The sequence below is a fragment of the Pteropus medius genome, unplaced genomic scaffold (assembly GCF_902729225.1).
Source record: "Pteropus medius unplaced genomic scaffold, Ma_sr-lr_union100, whole genome shotgun sequence".
In the NCBI taxonomy this organism is placed as follows: Eukaryota; Metazoa; Chordata; class Mammalia; order Chiroptera; family Pteropodidae; genus Pteropus; species Pteropus medius.
In genome coordinates this window covers 1,000,261-1,019,347 of record NW_024340699.1, presented here as the reverse complement: position 1 = coordinate 1,019,347, position 19,087 = coordinate 1,000,261, and the positions used below count along the sequence as shown (strand labels likewise).

Here is a 19,087-nt window from a genome sequence, read left to right as displayed (position 1 = left end):
TGTCAAAAGCTAAAAATCAAATCCCTTTATGTAAAATTACTATTAAGCACCATCTTCCTAATTGTTCTATTTCTGACTCGCTTTCATTTGAAAGATGACAATTTCATCATTTCAACAGGTAATTTCCCAATCCCATCATGTTATCCTGTCCTCTGATATCATGCCTAAATCATCTCTCCCTGGATTAACTCATTATTCCAATTAAAGTCTCTGATATATGTCAAAGACATGCCCTTATTTGTGACAAAGCCATAAAAATGTGTTGCTTTAATGTCTTCTATAAATCATTTTCTCTATTCCATTCCCTTAATTATGTGCTGTTTGTCTCTGGAATCCCTCCAATGTCTAGGATTATTTTTTTAACCTAGAGGTATTTCCAAAATTTAAGTAGGGGGTGTCAATATAGTCAGAAAAACCTATCCTTCCTCTGTTGTGATGTTGCCTAACAAATAGTTCCAAGGGAGGCCTTTCCCATTGCCAGATGATTCCACAAAGAACTAAAATGTCCTCTAGATTCACCCAGCATGCTGACTTGTAGTGCATTTTCCCACCAGTAAAGATGGCCATTGGGATTATTTTTACACAGAGAACTAATCTTTCGCTTTCTTTTGCAATAGAATTTCCTCTTATTTTCTAACTCTAGAGTTATTTATTCAGCCTGGTAGTTAGCAACAGATGCTGCAAACTGGCATCGGTGCAGAGTGGGATGATGTGATATGTAGACCACTCTCCCCCAACACAGTGTTAGTTCAGTTTGTGACATGGATGTGCCATGTGGCTTTGGGAAAAGCATTAACATCTCTGGCCTAAGAAGATGAGCAGGACTAGAGGATTCCTAAAACTCTTTCAGCTCTAATGTCCCACAGTACTATTTCTTAATGATCTGGGTTATGTTTTCCTGAGTTCTCATAGGTTCATAATCACACTAAGTCCTTGACCCACACCTGTCATTCCTCACTCACCTTGCATTCATTACCCATAGTCTACATCTGTCAGGAAGAGACTACCCAGGGTCTTTCAAAGTCCCATCCCCCAACAAAAATGCATGCACATGTGCACACATGCACGTGCACACACATATGCACACACACATTTTGCTTTGGAAGTGAAACTTTACAGAATCCAGTTCTATAGGAGTTGGGCTCTTTACCTTTTTTTCTCTGATAAATACACAACAAAAAAGAAATGATGCCCTTGTCATTCGCTCTGAAAAGAAGACTGCACACAGCCTACCCCTCTGATAACTATCTATCTGGAACGATTTACGCTATTTTCCAACAATCTGATGATAAATCTGGTTAATATATTATAAATTCACCTTAATAGGCCATAGTCTGACCTTTGAATTCCTTTGTGTTTTTGTTTTAGGACATCCTTCCTTCATGCCCAGTCCCCTTGATATGTACCTGCCATAGCTGAACTGAAGAGTCACCATTATGTGACCTCTCCCTGGTTTTGAAATTTGCAACTCTCTTTGTCTGGATTCTGGTTCATTTGAGATCACGATTCTGCTTGCTAAATGAAAAAAAAAAACAAAAAACTGCCAAAAATCAAGTAGGCATGATCTCAACTCCTATCATCTCCTAGGAGGTAACACCCCCTGACCTGCTGATTCGTACACTGTGTGTTATGCTCAGATTACTCAAGAAATCCCTCTCTGGCCTTTTGTCAATAGTTATTTTTGCAAGGTCTTCACTACTTTCTAATTGACCAAATTTATTTTCTTCATTTCTCTCATTAAAGATGGGTTCAGAATTAACCTCAATTCTGCAGCTTTTCTAATAGCTTTCTTCCTCCAGGCTTGCCTTTATTCTTAAATAAATCTTTATTCTACCTTCAATATCTATCATCCATCTATCTATCTATCTATCATCTATCTACCTACTTACCTATGTCAAATGGAGTTGGAAAAGTCACCGGTAGCTGGATGTCTAGCTTTATAACTTTGAGTGTGAATAATGTTGCCCCCAACAGCATTCCCCCTCCCCGCAAGTACAGCATGAATAGGACGACCTGCCTGTATTAGCAGGAACCCAGCCCCTCCATTTCCTGATCATGCTAAGATGAAGCCATGCGTGGTCTTTCTTGCCCAGTGGAGCCAGAACTCCAATGTGCCCTCTTGAACCTAGAAAACTCCTTTACTGCTGCAAGTTGCCAATTGTTTCAGAAAGAACTGCACTACAGGGCTCTAGATGCTCCATCATCACCAGTGCAAATCCCTACTGAAGAGCCAATAGGTCTTCAATGCTACATCCAGTTCGTTCCAGCAGAACTGCCCTGGACTCCCACATTATAGTTTGTATCTGCGTCTATGTACCTGTATGTGTGTGTTTTAATTCACTGAAAAAGCTGCTTCCCAAGGCTCAAGGCTGCACCCAGAAGATCAGAATCCAGGTCTTGTTCCCGGGCCCTCTCCCTGCCCCAGAGCCATTCACCATTGTAACAAGGGGCTAGGGTACTGGATCCATGGATTTCCCCCCTCAGACTGATTTGTTTCAAACTTCTCAAGGACTCTCTTCCACTGAGTGAGTCAGTCAAGGCCATTCAGCTACTCTAACAGATTGAGATAGCTTCAAATTTTAGAAAAAAGAAGGCGGGGCTCGGTCCTGACTCTCTCAGAAAGTGCCCAGGCTCCTGTGCTCCTTCCTCCTCCTTTGTGCTTGCTTAGCCATGGCTTCCTCGGCCAAATACCTCAGCACACACTCTAAATGCTCTCCACAGACATTAAAGCATGTTGCTAATGGCTTCTTTCAGCATTTCCCTCTGAGACCCTATCTACACCTGGTTGACCATTTTAACTGTCTGCTTGGCTGACCAACTTGGCCCAACAACCACAGTGAGGGTGTGGGTGTTTTTCATGAAATAAACTGCTTGTACTGTTTTTACTGGCTTGACTAGTCAAGCAGATAAAAAGAAGTTACATGTGTTTTTTAAAAAATTAAACCATTTTTTTTTGGGCACTTTGATCAATGGTTTGATGAAATCTAACTGATTTTTGCTTGAGTTTGACACAAGATAAAGAGCTTAAAATTTCTTTCACCTATGGGCCTCTTCTCTTTTCTATGCATCACCCATGGGACTAGTCAACCCAGCATCGATTCTCAGTTTGTCAGTTTTTTCATCTGCAACTTGGCCATAAAATCCGAGACTCTCCACTCATGGCTGAAGATCAAGGCCTTTGAATAGAGTGAGACCCAGGGGGTCCTTATGCTGGCTTTGCCCTTCACTAGCTACAAATGTTAGGGAAATGATTTCACCTTCTCTGTGCCTTAACCTTCAACTGGGAACTGGGAGCCTTAACAGAACTTGCCTGACAGAGCTGTTGTGAGGAGTAAATTAGATGATGCATGAGATAGCACAGTAAACAATAAATGATAATGGCAGCTAACATTCAAGGAACATTTTCTACGACTCACACCCTGTGCTTACAGTTTCTCAGATGAGCACATTCAATGGCATATATTATTATTATTTGTTCGAGTTATTTACATTCCACAAATATTTGGTCATTATTCTGTGATAAGGGCTTTTGTGACTACAAAGTTTACTAAGATAACATTCCACAATCACTTAGTTTATAATCTAAAGGAAAGGCTAAGACAAAAACACAAAAGGCAGGTTGACCAGAGAGCTCATTAGATATCTAAGAAGTATTATGGGACATAAAAAAGGAAAAATTACTTCTCCAGGGGCATGGGTGTTATCAAGAGGCCTTCTGGAGGGAAGTGATATTTAATGATGGGTCTGTTCAAATAGGCAATAGTAAAAAGAAGAAGAAATCGGCGATAATAACATCAGCTAACACTTGTAGAGTGCCTCCTATACGCCAGACACTGAAAAGTAGGCGACTTACATTATCTCATTCAATCAACCCCATGAATTAGGTATTATTATCATCCCCTGTTTATTCAGAAGGCTGAGAGAGGTTAAATAACTTTCCCAAGAACACATCTCTTGGAAGATTGAGTCAGGATTTGAATCCAGAACCTGTGTTCCTAATCGCTATGGATATACTGCTTTCGGGTACTTGGGAAGAAGGCGACCGCACAATTGGCAGGATGAGTCTATACACATACAAAAGAGGGGACTGTCACTGTGTTCGAGGAACACTGAGTAGCTATGTTTGGCTGCAGGAGTGAATGAGGGAATGGCAGGAGGAGGAGATAAGGACGAGAATAACAACTGAAGTGCCCAGTAGAGAGAAATGGCCTTTAGGAAAACTGTTAGCAGAGGAAGTCATGCAGGCGGAGGTGTACTTGAGGAAGACTAATTTGGAAAGAGATTTCACTAAGGCAGAACAACACTTGGTGACTGGTTGTGTTCAGGGAGATGTAGGTGAGGCAGGAGCTGAAAACAATTTCCAAATTTCGCCAGAAAAAAATATGGAGGAAAGCAATAATTATTAAGTACTAATAACATATAAGATCTTGGTTTTCACTGGTGGTCTCCTCCAGCTGCATAACTGTGAGGTTCAGTACCAATTTCTCTCACTAAAGAACGTCAAGATCCCTCCAGAGACACTCCCTATAGAACTGGGGAAAGGGGTAAGCTTTCCAGTGTCCTTTCGGGACATCCTTTCCTTAGCAACCACCAAAGCACACATTTTGATGACTGGATTATCCATCCCTTCTGCATCTTTGCCAGGAAGGGGGATACAGGTAAAATAAAAATGTATAGAACTAGAGGTCAGAGTTAAAACCTGTATTTGTTACTTCCAGTTTACATCACTTTGGGCCAAGTCACTGATTTCTGTGTACCAAGTTAACTCATTTAATCCTCTTAACCACTCCATGAAACAATACGGTTAATCCCATTTTACAGATGCAGTAAACTGAGGTTCAGAGAAATTAAGTAACTGTGGAGGAGCTGGGATTTGAACTCAGATCTGGCAAGCTCAAAAGTTAGGGAGTTATCAGTTTATTGAAGTCTCAGAAAAAGTAACATTCATTTCTTTGTAGTAAAGTAGAGTCTCTACTTTAGCTATTCTGAAGTATTATGTATACCTTCATAGGTGGTCTCCCAGTTCTTCCTAACCTTTTAACCCAGAACTTTCCAGAGCAACTTTTGCAAACATCTTGGGTTTTGCTGAAAGAGGCTCTTGCATAATTTCAACCCCTGGCCAAACTCTCTTAATGATGTTTTTTCACACCATATGCATTGAAGTTGGCCTGAGTCAGCCATTTTTCTCACTTTGGATTTTTTTTTCTTCCCCTGCCCCCTTCTTTTCCAGTCAATGTTCATTTTAAATGCAAGAAGTCAGCCTCCTTTTTAGCTGACGAGGCTGGTTGTTCACACACCCTTTGGGTGCATAACTGACAATGTCCACTTAGGTGGGGGGCGGACTCTAAACTAATCTTCCAAAATATTCAAGGGAGAAAAGGCAGGAGAAGATGGCAATTTGCTGAGAGAAGGATATGGTGATGATTAGAACCAAAGTGATCCCTAAATGCTGGTCTGAAATGCCTCTCAATTAGGAAAGGTGAGATTGGTACCCTCCAATCTCAATGCCAGCCCCTGTGTCCCCTCCCTAGAGTGAAAAGACTCTGCCAGCCCAGGGCAGCGAGAGCCCCTCTTCCAGACAGACACTTCACCCAGCCCTAATTCTACTGTCCTTTTCTCTCCTAGAACATTCGGTAGCTCTCCCTTTCTGGGAAAAACGCGTGCCTGGTGGTATTTCAATCCTGGCTGCACATTTGAATCAGTGGGAGCTTTAAAAAATGCCAGGCCCTTGGCCCCACTCAGGACCAGTGACGACAGTGTCTGTGGAGGTGGGTCCTGGGCACTGCATTCTTCAGGCAGCTTGCCTGCTGCTGAGGAACCATGTAGAACGTCCTGCAGTGAGGGTTTGTACAATGTTTTTCCCATAGCTGGACTGGCACTGTGGGTCCGAAGGGGAAGACCACAGAGGGAAGCACCCTTCTCATCACAGGATAGCGTCATTCCCATCACAACATTGGGCTTTGCTTTTGGGAAGAGCTGCGATGCAATGGGAGCTCTGGAGTCAGACAGCCCGACCTCACGCCTCGGCCCCGTCTCCCACGCACAGGTGATCTCGGGCAGGCGGATTGTGCTCTCCATGTCTCAGATGCTTTATTTCTAAACTGGGGTAACAATCCATCTGCCTTCGGCATTTATAGCATTTAAACTAGTACCCAGCACATGGTAAGTATTAAAGAAAGGAGAACCATTCTTATTATTTATCATTATTAATCATTATCTTGGGCAAATTTCTCCCATGTTTCCTTAAACATGAAATATAGGAATTGAACTGGGTGGTATTTATGGTGCCTTTAAGTTATAACACTCACGTATGGATTCCAGATGAACCTATTGAGATGACTTGCAAATAAAAAAAAAAAAATCTCACCTATGTGTACTGCTTTACAATTTCCCATTCTAATTCTCTCATTACCCTTTGAAACTGAAAACTGAATTAGCAACTCTGCCAATACTAGTTTAGTTAGTTGCTCTGTATCTCAGAAACAGCTACAATGTATAGGAAAACACTGGACGTCGGGCAGGAGATGTGAGTTAAGGTTGGAATGGGAGCCGACACTGGTAGTTCTTAAGTGGCGCTGTGTTGGAGCTGGGCATACCTTGACCCATCCAGGCACCCTTAAATGGTCCCTATTAGCACCACCATGGTAGGTGATGGGCTGGGTTAGGGATATGACCCAGGACAGTGGAGATGAGAAGAGAGCAGCAGAGCACAGTGGGAGGAAAATCACCGTGAGGAGACTTGGCAATGCCAATCCGGCAGGTGGGAATGGGCTAGCCTGGCTCCAGGGTTCTCCCTAAAGTGTGGCTGGCAGTTTGGCTGCCAGATTAACCTCAGATTCTTCACCAGTAAAGTGAGGATAATAATTCTCAACTCCTGCATGGCTGAGCATCTTTAATGGAACCATATATTTGGAAAAGCTTTGTAAACATGAAAAATGTAATTCAGATGCATTATTTGTGAACTTCTAGGATAAGAAATGGTGAGCTGTGAGTGGACATGGGCTTATCAACTTTACGTATATTCTTACTGTCTTCAAAGGCCAATCTTGTGGCCTGCTGCGCAAGTGCGGCAGAGGCGAGCCTTGCTTTCTATTGTGTTTAGGAAGTAACCCCCTTGTAAATTTTGAGGCTACTGAGGTAAACCCTGGACCAAGTCAGCCAAACAAAAGATATATAAGAGCCTAGATTTGGCGAAGTTTGGAACTAATGGCAAATTTGCTTCTCTCAGATAAGAGTTTCTGTTAATTAACGTTTTAAAATTGAATGTGTCCATAAGTTAGGTAGCGGGGCTTTTTTTTTCTCCTATGAAGAACAATTTTTCAAGGTTAAACTCACTGAGCAGGGCATTCCTGTAAAGTTCATTAGAAGGTGGTTTGAGGTTAGTCTGTCTCAGGATGTCCGTTCTTTTGTTACAAAGGCTTGTTCCTGATTTTATTTTAATACTAGTCTTATGTGATTCAGAGTGATGAATCTGATCCCAAGACATGGCTTAAAATTGGGAATATCTCAGGAAATAAAGGTAAAATGCAAATAAAAGGTTTTGCTGTTCAATTAATTGCCTAGGCTAGTGCATTTACATTGTGCCTAAAATGAACCGATGTAGTCACTTAAGAAGGTAAAAGGGTCAATAAGCTCTTCGTTTCATCTAGGGCAGAAGTTGGTTAACTTCAGCACATCAGCCAAATTCAGCCCTCTGCCTGTCTTTATAAATAAAGTTTTATTGGAACAGAGCCATGCCCATTTGCTTACTTGTTGTCTGGGCTGCTTTTGCACAACGAAGTTGAGCAATGATGCAGACCGCATGGCCCTTAAACCCTAAAATACTTACTATCTGGCATGTTGCAGAAAAAGTTTGCCAATGCAAGACCTGAGATAATTTTAGGTGTTTCACAGGCAAACAGTTTTATTTTAACAGTTATGTGTTTATTTTAATATCTGTTAGAAAAAGACAAAACTGTCAAATCGGTATTTTTGCAGATTTTTCTGTTGCTGATAAAGACAAACTAAAGAAGACATATAAGAAAAACTCGGGATTGATTTAAGAAAAAAAGAGTAAATAAGTAATACAATAAGAAAATACGATGGTAGTATAGAAAACACTAATATCTGAGAAACACAGACACATTGAGCACCAAAAAGTTTTTGTTTGATTTTTATCTCTCTGAAAACTTGGCCTAAGGGAGAATTTTAACTAGTATACTTTTTAATTTATTCTCTAATTGAATCTTAAAATAGTTTGGGGCAGAAATGAAATATAAACAATAATGACTTTGCATTCCTACACATGAAGATGAGACAGACTCACATGAACCTTTCAGCTGCAATCATGCAGTCATACAGAAACCTGTTTTCGGTACAGAGCGGGACAGAATAGAGCTTTGGGGATAAAGCCTGCGTTCTAATCTTTGCTCATCAGAAAATGGTCTCAGCTTACTAGAAAGCTTCTCGAGGCCTAATATCAGAGAGTCCTTCGGCTTTGTCATGTGGCCATGGACACAGAAACTCAAACTGATCTGATCATACCACCTGTGGTCAAGAACACAGGCTTAAAAGAAAACCATACACAGCCCCCATGATTTACCACCTTGCGCTTACTCTGCATGGTGGTTCTCTAAGCACATACCATGGGACATTTGTAGGCTTCGATTTCTTTTAAGAGTTTGGAAGCCAAATAACCTTAGGAAAGAAAATTGATTTAAACAGATTTGAACCTGCTCAAATTTACTGCATGATTTTTCAAGACCTGCATGGAGCTGGAAGATGCAACTTGCTCAAACGTACCTGACCGCAGAACTCTTTCTCATGGAGCATTTTGGGAAATGCCACTTTTAAAGATCTAGAGGAAAGTGGACATAATCAGATGGGCATCAAAATAATTGAGAGTCTAGAATTTATTTCATTTTGACATCATTTGGAATTCCTTGCCTTTCGGATGTATCATCAACATATGAGAAATAAGTTTGGGAATAGCAGATGATACAACGTCCAAACTTGAAAGGATTTTTGAGCAGAGAATATTTGGATACTTTATAAATAGTCTGTGCTAAATCTTTTAGGGGCTAATTAAAAATAAATACAAAAATTCTTTAAAATGTGTGTTATCTTTCAGAAAATAATTCCACTTTTACGAATTTATCCTTTGGAAAAATCAGATTCATGTAGTACACAAGAGAATTCCTGTAGAGTGATTTATAATACCAAAAGATTGAAAACAATTTAAATGTTCAATAATGGAGGAATGTTGAGAGGGGTCAAATATACTGGAATATTAAGTGGGTAATAAAAGTCATATTACAAAAGAGTACTTATTGACATAGGAAATTGTTTATGATATATTTCTAACAGGAAAAACATTATTAAATGGTTTTCATGGTACCTTACTTTTATAAAACTATACAAATAAATAAACATGAAGAATATTAAAAGGACTGTTAGGAAGTATAATTAGCAGGATTATTTTAGGTGATGGAATTATGAGGGAAGTTTTCCTTCTTTGTGTTAATATATTTGCTAACTTTCCTGCATTGAACTTATACAATTAGAAAAAAAGTTAGACTCAATCACAGTAGAAAATCCTACAGAGAACAGATAGACTTCTCTGCAGATCGCTTTTTCCTAAAGAATGTAATAACAGGACACATTGTGAAAATGTACTAAGCTCTGTATGGCTAGGACCAGGACTTTTCTCCCAGGTGCAAGCGTGGCAGAGGGTGATACCAGAACCCTGGAGGCTCCGGGACTAGAAATCGCTCTTCTTGTTTTGTTCTGTTCAGAAATCTGTCAACAAGAGGAATGCCTGTGCCAGCATCTCAAGAGATGACCTCTGGTTTGTAATCCAGGTGGACAATTTCCCTGCAGCACATCAAAGCCCTGACTCAGCTTGTCCTGTCTATCTGCTCCATCTCTACACAGCCCCACTCACCACGACTTTGTCACCCCCCACACCCCTATTCTTCCCAGGCAGACAGTCCCGGAAGTAAAGTGTCTGAGTCAGAGCTGCGGGGGAAGGAATTTCCTTTGGCACAGAGCATTCCAGCCAGGACCAAGCCTGGCACCACAGCTGTTTCCACAGAAGGTAGTGAACTCTTTCTTCACCTTTTTGGGTAGAATTCAACCAACAGACACCAATCTCTGTCCACTGTCTTTTTAAAAAATTCCTCATTGTCATAGATTCTTTAAGTGCATGTCCCTGAGGCATAGCGCTGGCCTGAGGTACTCTGACATGAGCTCACTGTTTGACTTTGGGTAACAAGTCTCCCTGCTCTGGACCTGGGTTTCTTTGCCTATTAAATAAGATGCTCAGATTTACTCAGCAAACGTTTATTGCATCCCTACTCTGGGGTCAGAGTTGTGTAAGATGACATAACCTGTGTCTTAGTGGAGCTTATGATTTAGTGGAATGGTAAAAATACATACATGAATTTAAGCAAATTCAAAGGAGTATGGAAAATATTACAGAGGAGAAATACAGAGATTCTACTGGATCCACAGGAGGGGCATCTAAGCTAGACTCAGGGATTCAAGTATGACGTCTTAGAGCTAGTGACATCTAAGAAATGATATCCAGAGGACGTACTGAAATACAAGTAAGAGTGTGAAAAGGCAGTGGTGGAAGGAAGCAATAGCCTACTAGAACCCCAGAAACAGAAGGATAAGTGATAAATTCGAGAGATTAAAGGAAATTCAAATGGCCAAATTAAAGGGTGCAAGGAGGGAATGGAGCACGATGAAGACAAGCCCCACTGAAGAATTTAGACCAGCACTGCCCAAGGTACATAATATGAGCCACGTGTGTAATTTTAACTCTTCTAGTAGTCACATCTTAAAAAGTAAAAGAAACAACTGAAGTTAAATTTAATAATATATTTTATTTAAATCAATATATTTAAATATTATTTCAGCACATGACAAATATAAAATTATTAATAAGGTATTTTACATCCTTTTTTTCCTACTAAATCTTTGAAATCTGAAGTTTACGTTTACATCTTATCTCTATGTGGACTTACCACCTCTCAGCTGCTAAACAGCCACACGTGGCTGTTGGCTACTGCATTAGACACCACACATTTACTTTAACTTTAGGATAATGCAAAGCCACCAAAAAGCTATAACAATATGATGATCACTCAAGGTGTGCTTGGAAAATGGATTTGATGGGAAAAGGAGCAAAGCAGGGAAATCAGAAAGAAGGATATTGTATAATCTACAGGAAACATTAGGGCCATGATGAGAGAATAAATAGATCTCAATAGAGTTAAGAAGTATTCGAGATGTAAAGGGAATCACTTTGACATGCCTGTGAGCCCATGAAGCACCCATGAACACAAGCTACCTCTCAAGACATAATAGTGTATTTCTTTTTTACTCTATGACCACTTCAAGCTGACAGTCACAGAGCTGTGTGAGAAGTTACAGGGCCACATGGGTTTCCTAGGAGCCATGCAGAGAATGGTCCGTGGTGCCGATTTGACCCTTTCTCCTCTGTATAGAGTGAGATACAGAAGAATCATCTAGAAAATCAGAGAATAGTTGTTGCTTTTTTCCCTCCATTGTTGATATACTGAATCTATAGAGAGAGTGGGGAGGAGGAGGCAGGTGGAGAAAACTGCTTTGAGGGGTGATAATAGCCAGAGAGGGCCTTGAAGAGACATCCCTGGCCCTATATTTCTTTTGCCACCAGTGACTTCCAAATCAAATGAGCCCAATCTGCAGATCAAAATGAGATTTTTCTTATTGACTTCTCTGAAAGCTTCGCCAGCTCTGCAAATCAAGTCACGAGTACCCTGTATCATCATCAACTACTGCCGATTGCAAGGATGTCGGAACTGGGCCGGTGTTGGCAAATATGTCACTGATGCATGAGGCCAGGGAAAATCCAGCTCTTATTGGCCTGGCAGTGCTGACCTGGTTTGTCCATAAATGAAGAGCAAATGCAATTTGCAAAACACATAGAACTGATAAGAGTTACAACACGACGGGGCTAGAGTCACTTCCCTAAGAGCAGGCATGCTGGAAGAGGAGACAAAGCAGATTTCCAGCTCAAAATCGGACAGACAGTGTTTCTTAAAGTCTGCTGAGTACTGTCCTTATCATAATCACCTGAGAAGTTTGTTAAAAATATGCATATCTGGGTTTAACTCCAGGTCTGCCGAGTATGGGGGTCAGACCTGGGCAACCTCTACATTTAACAAGCCCCTGGGTGATTCTTGTGCAAGTTGAAATTTAAGAATTCTTTTAGGAAGGAAGCAAAGGCAAGAATATTTCCATTCCTTTATCAGAAAAAAGTGCTGAACTTGACAGAAGTCCGCCCAACTCTTTATCCAGACTGCTAACTGACTGGATGACCCCATGGTGAAGGGAGAGAAAACAGAATAGGAAATCGAGAAGGGAGTATGGGTCTGTCTCCTTCCCATTAGAGCTGTGTGGTGGTGGGTAATAGCTCAGCGAAGCCTCACCGTCACCACCAGCAAATGCGGATGTGGGCTCAGGCAACCTTGAAAAGTCAAGCTCTGACATGCTAGCTCTGACATTTTATTTTTTTAAATCACCTGGCCTCAGTTCCTTCATCTGTCAAATGGGCAGGTTATCTTTCATTTGAGCTATGCTATTTTGGGGATCCAGTGAAACAATGCATACGTATTTTGAAAAAACTATTTCAAAAGGTGGGCGCAAATATAAAGTGGTGGTATTAATCCATAATAGTTATCTCTTGTGATGTCATTATCTGTAATAAGATTATATCTACACTGATAATGTCCCCTTAAAAGCACAACATTTTATTTTTTAATGAAGCACAACACAAAGTACAAAAGGATATTTTTTGTTTGTTTACTATAGATCACACTCCTGTGAAATGGTTAGATTTAATTTCTGCAGACCCTCTCTTTAACACTCCCACTAGCCTTGCAGAGGACAAAGAGATTCACTCTGTAATAATCCAGGTTTTCTGTCCACATATGGAAAAAAAAGCCCTCATTAACGGCCTTCAGTTGGCATTCAAGTCTGTCAATAGTTTGGCCACTGTCTCCTTACCTATAGCCAACACCTTTTTGATTATTTGATGACACGCCTCATGTTTTTCTACTTCACAATTCTGTACTTATTTTATGCTGTATCCTTGGTGTGAGATGTCTCCCTTCTTACCAAATATCCTCCTATCAGACTCCTACCTATAAAAATATCATGGATGTATTCACATATTTCATTTCAAAGATGTTAAGTTTGATGCTATATGTAGAAGCAAACAAACAAAAAACAAAGTTCATGACCTAAGTATCCAACATTACAGGACTGATTAACTATAGTCATGCAATTGCATATTATACACGAGTTCATATGTTGTTTTAAAAGAATATTTAACGGCATAGAAATATGGTCATAATATACTGTTAAGTGAAAGAATAAGTACCATTTGAAAAATCATGTATAGACCCAATACGGAAGACAGATAAGAGAAGGACACACAATGTATTCGTTAGGCTGTATTTTTTCACATCATAGAGCCTAACTTTTTTTGTAAGGCCACACAAAGAGGAAACAAAAAGCAGGAAAGTCCTCAGGACAGACCAACACAGCCAGAACTCATAGAAAACTGAACCGCCTAATCACTTTTCAAAAATTCAATATTGTGCCAGGTGAGGCGGTTAGATAGCCCAGTGACAGGCATGCACATAATGCAGCATCTCTCAGCCTCTGCTGCTCTCTCGGCTTCTTTCTACTGCCCTCCGTGTGCCTCAAATTCCAAACATGAATGAGAGCGTCTGACTCCATCATTTAGTCATCACCGAACATGACACCTTTGCACTGGGCATTTCATGGCTAGTAGTCTGCTCAGCCCAAAGACAGGTGCCTCTGGCCTTGATCCAATTACACACATGCAAGGTGGTGCGATCAAATGACACATACCTGGAAATGTACAGGCCAGGAACCGCTATGGCTGCTCCTCTCAGAAGCTGCACTCAAAGACTCATGTCTCCTCTCTAGTACATTCATCAAATAACATTGGTGGTTATGCCTGAATGAGAAATGGGGGGAGAATAAACCAGTTAGGATTGGATTTGATTCCACACGACAGAAAACCAAAAATGATAATGATTTGACAACACGATAGTTTATTCTGTCAAGTGGAAGAGTCTAGAAGTGGGAAGTCTGGGGCTGGGATGGCAACTCACACAATCATTCAGAATTCAGGAATCTTCTAAATTTTTGCTGCTCATTCTAGCACTTGGTAGTACAAAATCATTATTTCTGTTCACTTATACTCTTTTCTTCTCTCATTTCAAGTACATGATAAGACTGCAAGTTCCTCCTCTTTTGAATTTTGGTATGGCATTTTTTGCTTTAACAAATGAACTGTGAGGGGAAGTGACTGTGTCACAGATGAGCAGAAGCTTTAAAAGTATGTCTTTCCACCTACTACTGTGAAAGTATAGGTCTAAAGGAAGCCTCCATCAGTATGGGTGACACAGCGACTCTAGTTAACATAGCTACTTTGCTGAACTCTATTAGACATTGAGGCGAGGAAGAAACATAAAGCCACTGAGATTTGGAGATTGTCGTTATTGCAGCAGAATTTACACTATTCTGACTAATGCATATGAGCATGCTCAAAGTCACTTTTGGTCTACCTTTGCTGCCAGAGATTTGACCATTATCTTCATGTTCTAGGTGTCAAAACAATGAGTAAGGGAAAAAGGGCCAAACTCCTAGTGAAGTCACCTCTCCTAATGAGCCATCTCAGAAATCTCACTTTTTCACTTACATCTCATTAGAAAGTATTTAGTTTCCTGGAAAATATAACTGCTGCAAAGAATGCTGGGTAGTGTAGCCTTTTAGGGGGACACACTGCTGCCCTGAATAATAAACAGAATCTGACACAAGACATAACTCTTACTTTCTTCTTTTATTTATATTTTTCTAATGTTTTTCTATAAGACCTGTAGTAATTTCACATAAGGAAAAAAAAAGAAAAACATTATTGGCAACCTCTCATTTACCCATTAGGACAGGTAGATAGGCCACCGACTTCATGAGTGCTCCCTTTATCAACTCAGTGGAAGCCCGGTCACCCTCCTAGGAGTTCTCTCTAAATCTTGTTTGCCTCAGTCACACTTTCCCTTGTATCACAGTTACCTGTGTGACTGCATGCCTGGTCCCCTACCTGATCATAAGTTCCTGAAGGGCAGGGTCCAGCTCTTCTCCATTTTCCAAGACACATTTCATGTATGGTAGGTATTCTATATTGGAAGAAGAAGAAAAAAATGAAGGAAAGAAAGCTATTACTTAAATACTATTTACTGTCTCTTAAACACCAAATTGAAACAGAAATAAGCTAATCCACAGTAAGCACACTGGAAATACCTAAGTGCAAAGCACCAAGTTCAGATCCTTGTCAAAGAGAAGAACTTAGACAGAAAGCAAGTTCTACAGAAATTCAAGAGAGGAATGATTTAAAACATGTGGAAATGTGCGGACCAGTTGCGTTTCAGTGTGATCTAACTTAGGAAGCACATGGACAGGTTGTACTAGCAGCTGGATGTCATGGAGGCTAGCATCTGAATGTCCTCTAGAGTATGCCAGAGCTTCTCTCCACACTGCCCATGACTCTTGGTCATTTCATACCTTGGTCACCTTGAAATTTCATCTAATTAAATGTTCATACAAAATTCTAATACATAACAAAGAGTGTTATGGGAAAAAGCTGATGTACTGACATTATCCTCTGGGCAAAAACGTTTTAAAGGAGAAATAATAGGGGGCTGAAAAAAGTCCTGCCTAATTGGAGCAGGGAAAAGGGTCCCTTTTCTGGAATGGCAATCCAAAATAACAAGTGTAAGAGTGAACACTCCGAGTGTTGTATGCGCTACCAGGCACTATTTACTAAGCTGTTTACATGCATTCCCTCATTTCATCCTCACAATGCCTCCATGCAATGGGCATTATTTTAACACCTATTTCTAAAATATAAAAATGAAAGAGTTCAAGGATTTCAGAAAACTGATTATACTAATGGCACCACTTAATGGTCTCTGGGTATGCACACCTTGTCAAATGACTCGGTGGCTCCTCTCATTAAAGGATGGAGTCTATTCCCATCCCTTAAATCTAGGCTGGTTTGTGACTTACTTTGGCCAAAATAATTTCACAGAAGTGACCATGTGCTGGTTCCAAGCCTATGCCTTAAGAAGGCTTGCATGCTTCTATTGTCTCTCTCTTAAAACCGTGCTATTCATGTGAAAAACCAGAGCAAGCCTGCTGTATTTTGAGAGATGTATGGGGCAGAGCCGATTCATACTAGATGGCTAGCCAAATCCCAGCTGCCCCACCAGCTGACCGCAGATGCATAGGTGAACTCAGCCCTGACCAGCAGAACCACAGCAGCTAATCTCTAGACTCTTGAACAAAAATAAATATTTATTCTTGTATGCCATCAAAGTTCTGTAGTTGCTTGTTCAGTGACATTATTGTGGCACTAGGTAACTGGAACAAGGGGAAATATGCAGCATCTTCAAGGTCACCCAGCTAGTAGATGGCAGAGCCAAGCTTTAAACCTAGTCTATCTACCTTCGGAGACTGATATGCATGGGGAAGACTTGACAAAGATCAAATCACTTGGCAAATATTTGAAGTTTCTTGGGATCTCCAGTCTCCAAGTCAGAGGTCCTGTGTTCAATCTTGGGGTCTCATTAACTAGTCCAGGCCTGTGAACTTTATCTTCAAAATGGTTTCCTTATCTTTAATAAGTACTTCTTTTGACAAGATTCTTGTTAGGATCCGATGAGTTACCTATGTGAAAGCATCTCACATATGGCTATGCAGATGTCAACATCACATCCTCCACCTCTGCCAGCAGCTCGACAGGCCAAGTCCACTCACAGACTGATGGCAGTGTGGGCACCTCTGTGGAAGACAGGGTAGTGGATGGTTTGTCTTCATAGCCTCCCCGCCCCCATAGCAGGAAAGCTTTAGCTGAGTTGTAAATGAGGGAGAGAGAGAGAAAAAAAAAACTAAAGCTGCCATCAAACTCACAGAGGCCCTTAATGGTGATTTAATGCTGGGAGATCTAGCTTGCCACAAGACTGCGACAGGACTGTATTTTTTTCTGTCAGAGTTAGGCGAGCGGTAGTGTGGCCGCATTTAAGGCGGAGGGGAGAGGGTGGTGTTAGGGCCATAAATCACGTACCTCAGAACACGGTCTGGACTACAAGCAAAAAGTAAAGGGACAGGGAGATGAGGAGGTGGCTGGAGAATGACTTTTGGGGCAGGGCATTATCAAGGAAGCACAAAAAGGAGGGTCAGGCTACACTTCACCTGCACTTACTCCTGTCATTTTTATAACTCGATTCCTTTGCCTGGTTGTCTCTAAACCCACTCTAGTAAAGCCTTCACGGAGATCATTTAGCTTCCCTTGTGGTTCCAGGCATGGTCTCAGCATGCAAAATATCAGGATTCAGAAGCATCTCATTATGCCTCAGAGTCTCCAGTGAACTCTTTTTTATCTTTTTACTTTTTTATTTTTTATCTTTTTACATCCAAACATTTCTTAATGTACTCACAGTTAATCTTTACCCACAGGCAGTACCCAGCCATATGCATATACCATACACATTCAATCCTTCAGTCATTGAACACGATTTGCACCTTTCTGTTACATGCCAGGCACCGTGCAAGGCCCATAAGACACAAGATGAATGACATATGGTTCTTGCCCTCAAGAGGAGCCCAGAGCATCAAAAAGGCATAATTAGAAGATAGGGCTTAATCTGAACTTAGGACATCAGAAAGTGCTTCCTGGAGGAAGTGGCATCAGAGGTGAGGCACAAATGAGGAGACGAGGAGTCTATAGTGAGTAGTAAGCATAAGCAAGGCACAGAGTCAAGAAGCATGGTGTACAGGAGGGCAAAGGGGTTGCTGGAGAAAACGGGGAAGAGAACAGGGGCTGAAGATGAGTCTAGACAGGTAGGTTGGAAGTTGCTTAGAGGCCATGCTAACTACTCTGTGGGTGACGTGGAATCAGCAGGGGCCTAAGCAGAGAAGTATGATGGTTTGGTTCTTCTCTGTCTCCATGACTGGCACCACTCAGTTGCTCGGGTCAAAAATCTGAGTCAACCTTACACTTATCCATCACTTATCTTTCCCTGCGTATCTAATCCATTTGACAATTTTGTAGACTCTATCTCCACCTAGCCACTTGTCTTCACCTCTCTGGCCTCCGTCCTCTTCACAGCCCCACCACCTATCACCTGAAATGGTCTAACGGCCCTCTGCTTCCACTCTGGCACATCACCTGTTCTTCCTGCTGCAGGGCCATCTTTTCTAAGCAAACACCAGAATCCATTCCTTCTCTGCTCTAAACTTTCCAATGGCTTCCTAATGGATAAAATCCAAGCTCCTCTTCAAGCCTATACGGTTCTATGCGACCTGGCCTCTGCCCACCCCTGGGAAGTCATTTCTCTGTACTTTGCCCCCTGCTCACTTCGCCCTAGCCATGCAGGAGTTCCTGTTGCTCCTTCAACAAAGCAAGCTCATGGCCATCTGACCATCTTTGCCCTTGACCTTTCCATCGCTTAGTACTCTTTTATCACAGGTCTTCCCGTGATTCTATTTTATTCAGATCTATGCTCAAACGACTCCTCTTTAGAGAGGCTTTTATCTAAGCATACTGAAAGAACCCTTTTCCCACCCTCTTCCTGCCATGAATCTGTCCTCTTACCTTATTTACTCTTCTTTGTAACTTACCAAAAGCTAAAATTATATTGCTTGTGTATGTGACTTTTAATCTCTATCCTCCTTTTTAGAATGTTACTCTTATTTGTTACTCTCATTCTCTATTTTCCTTCTAGAAAGCTCCATGAGAGAAGACAAACACGTCTACCTAGTTCACCTACATGACCCCATTTTCTAGAACCACGATATGAGCACATAGGAGGTGCTACAAAAAAAAAAAAAGTTGTTGAGATGGAGGATACAGGAAATGAGCATGTTTGGGGCAATATGAGGAATTCTCTTTTGGACCGGTCGAGGTATTTAAAAATCAATCTCCATCGCTGGATACAACCTCGCTTTCATCCTCTGCGTCTGGTTT

At 41.1% G+C, this 19,087-nt stretch overlaps 1 long non-coding RNA gene across 1 annotated transcript in view; it reads right to left on the bottom strand.

The window, feature by feature from the left end:
• LOC120614019 (uncharacterized) overlaps positions 1 to 19,087 on the bottom strand; it is a 185,952-nt gene that overhangs the window by 65,074 nt on the left and 101,791 nt on the right. Inside the window, exons 3-4 of the long non-coding RNA XR_005655836.1 lie at positions 15,164 to 15,239; positions 13,909 to 14,017 (exon numbers count right to left, since the gene is read on the bottom strand). This is a non-coding gene — a long non-coding RNA (uncharacterized LOC120614019). The remainder of the gene's footprint in view (positions 1 to 13,908; positions 14,018 to 15,163; positions 15,240 to 19,087) is intronic.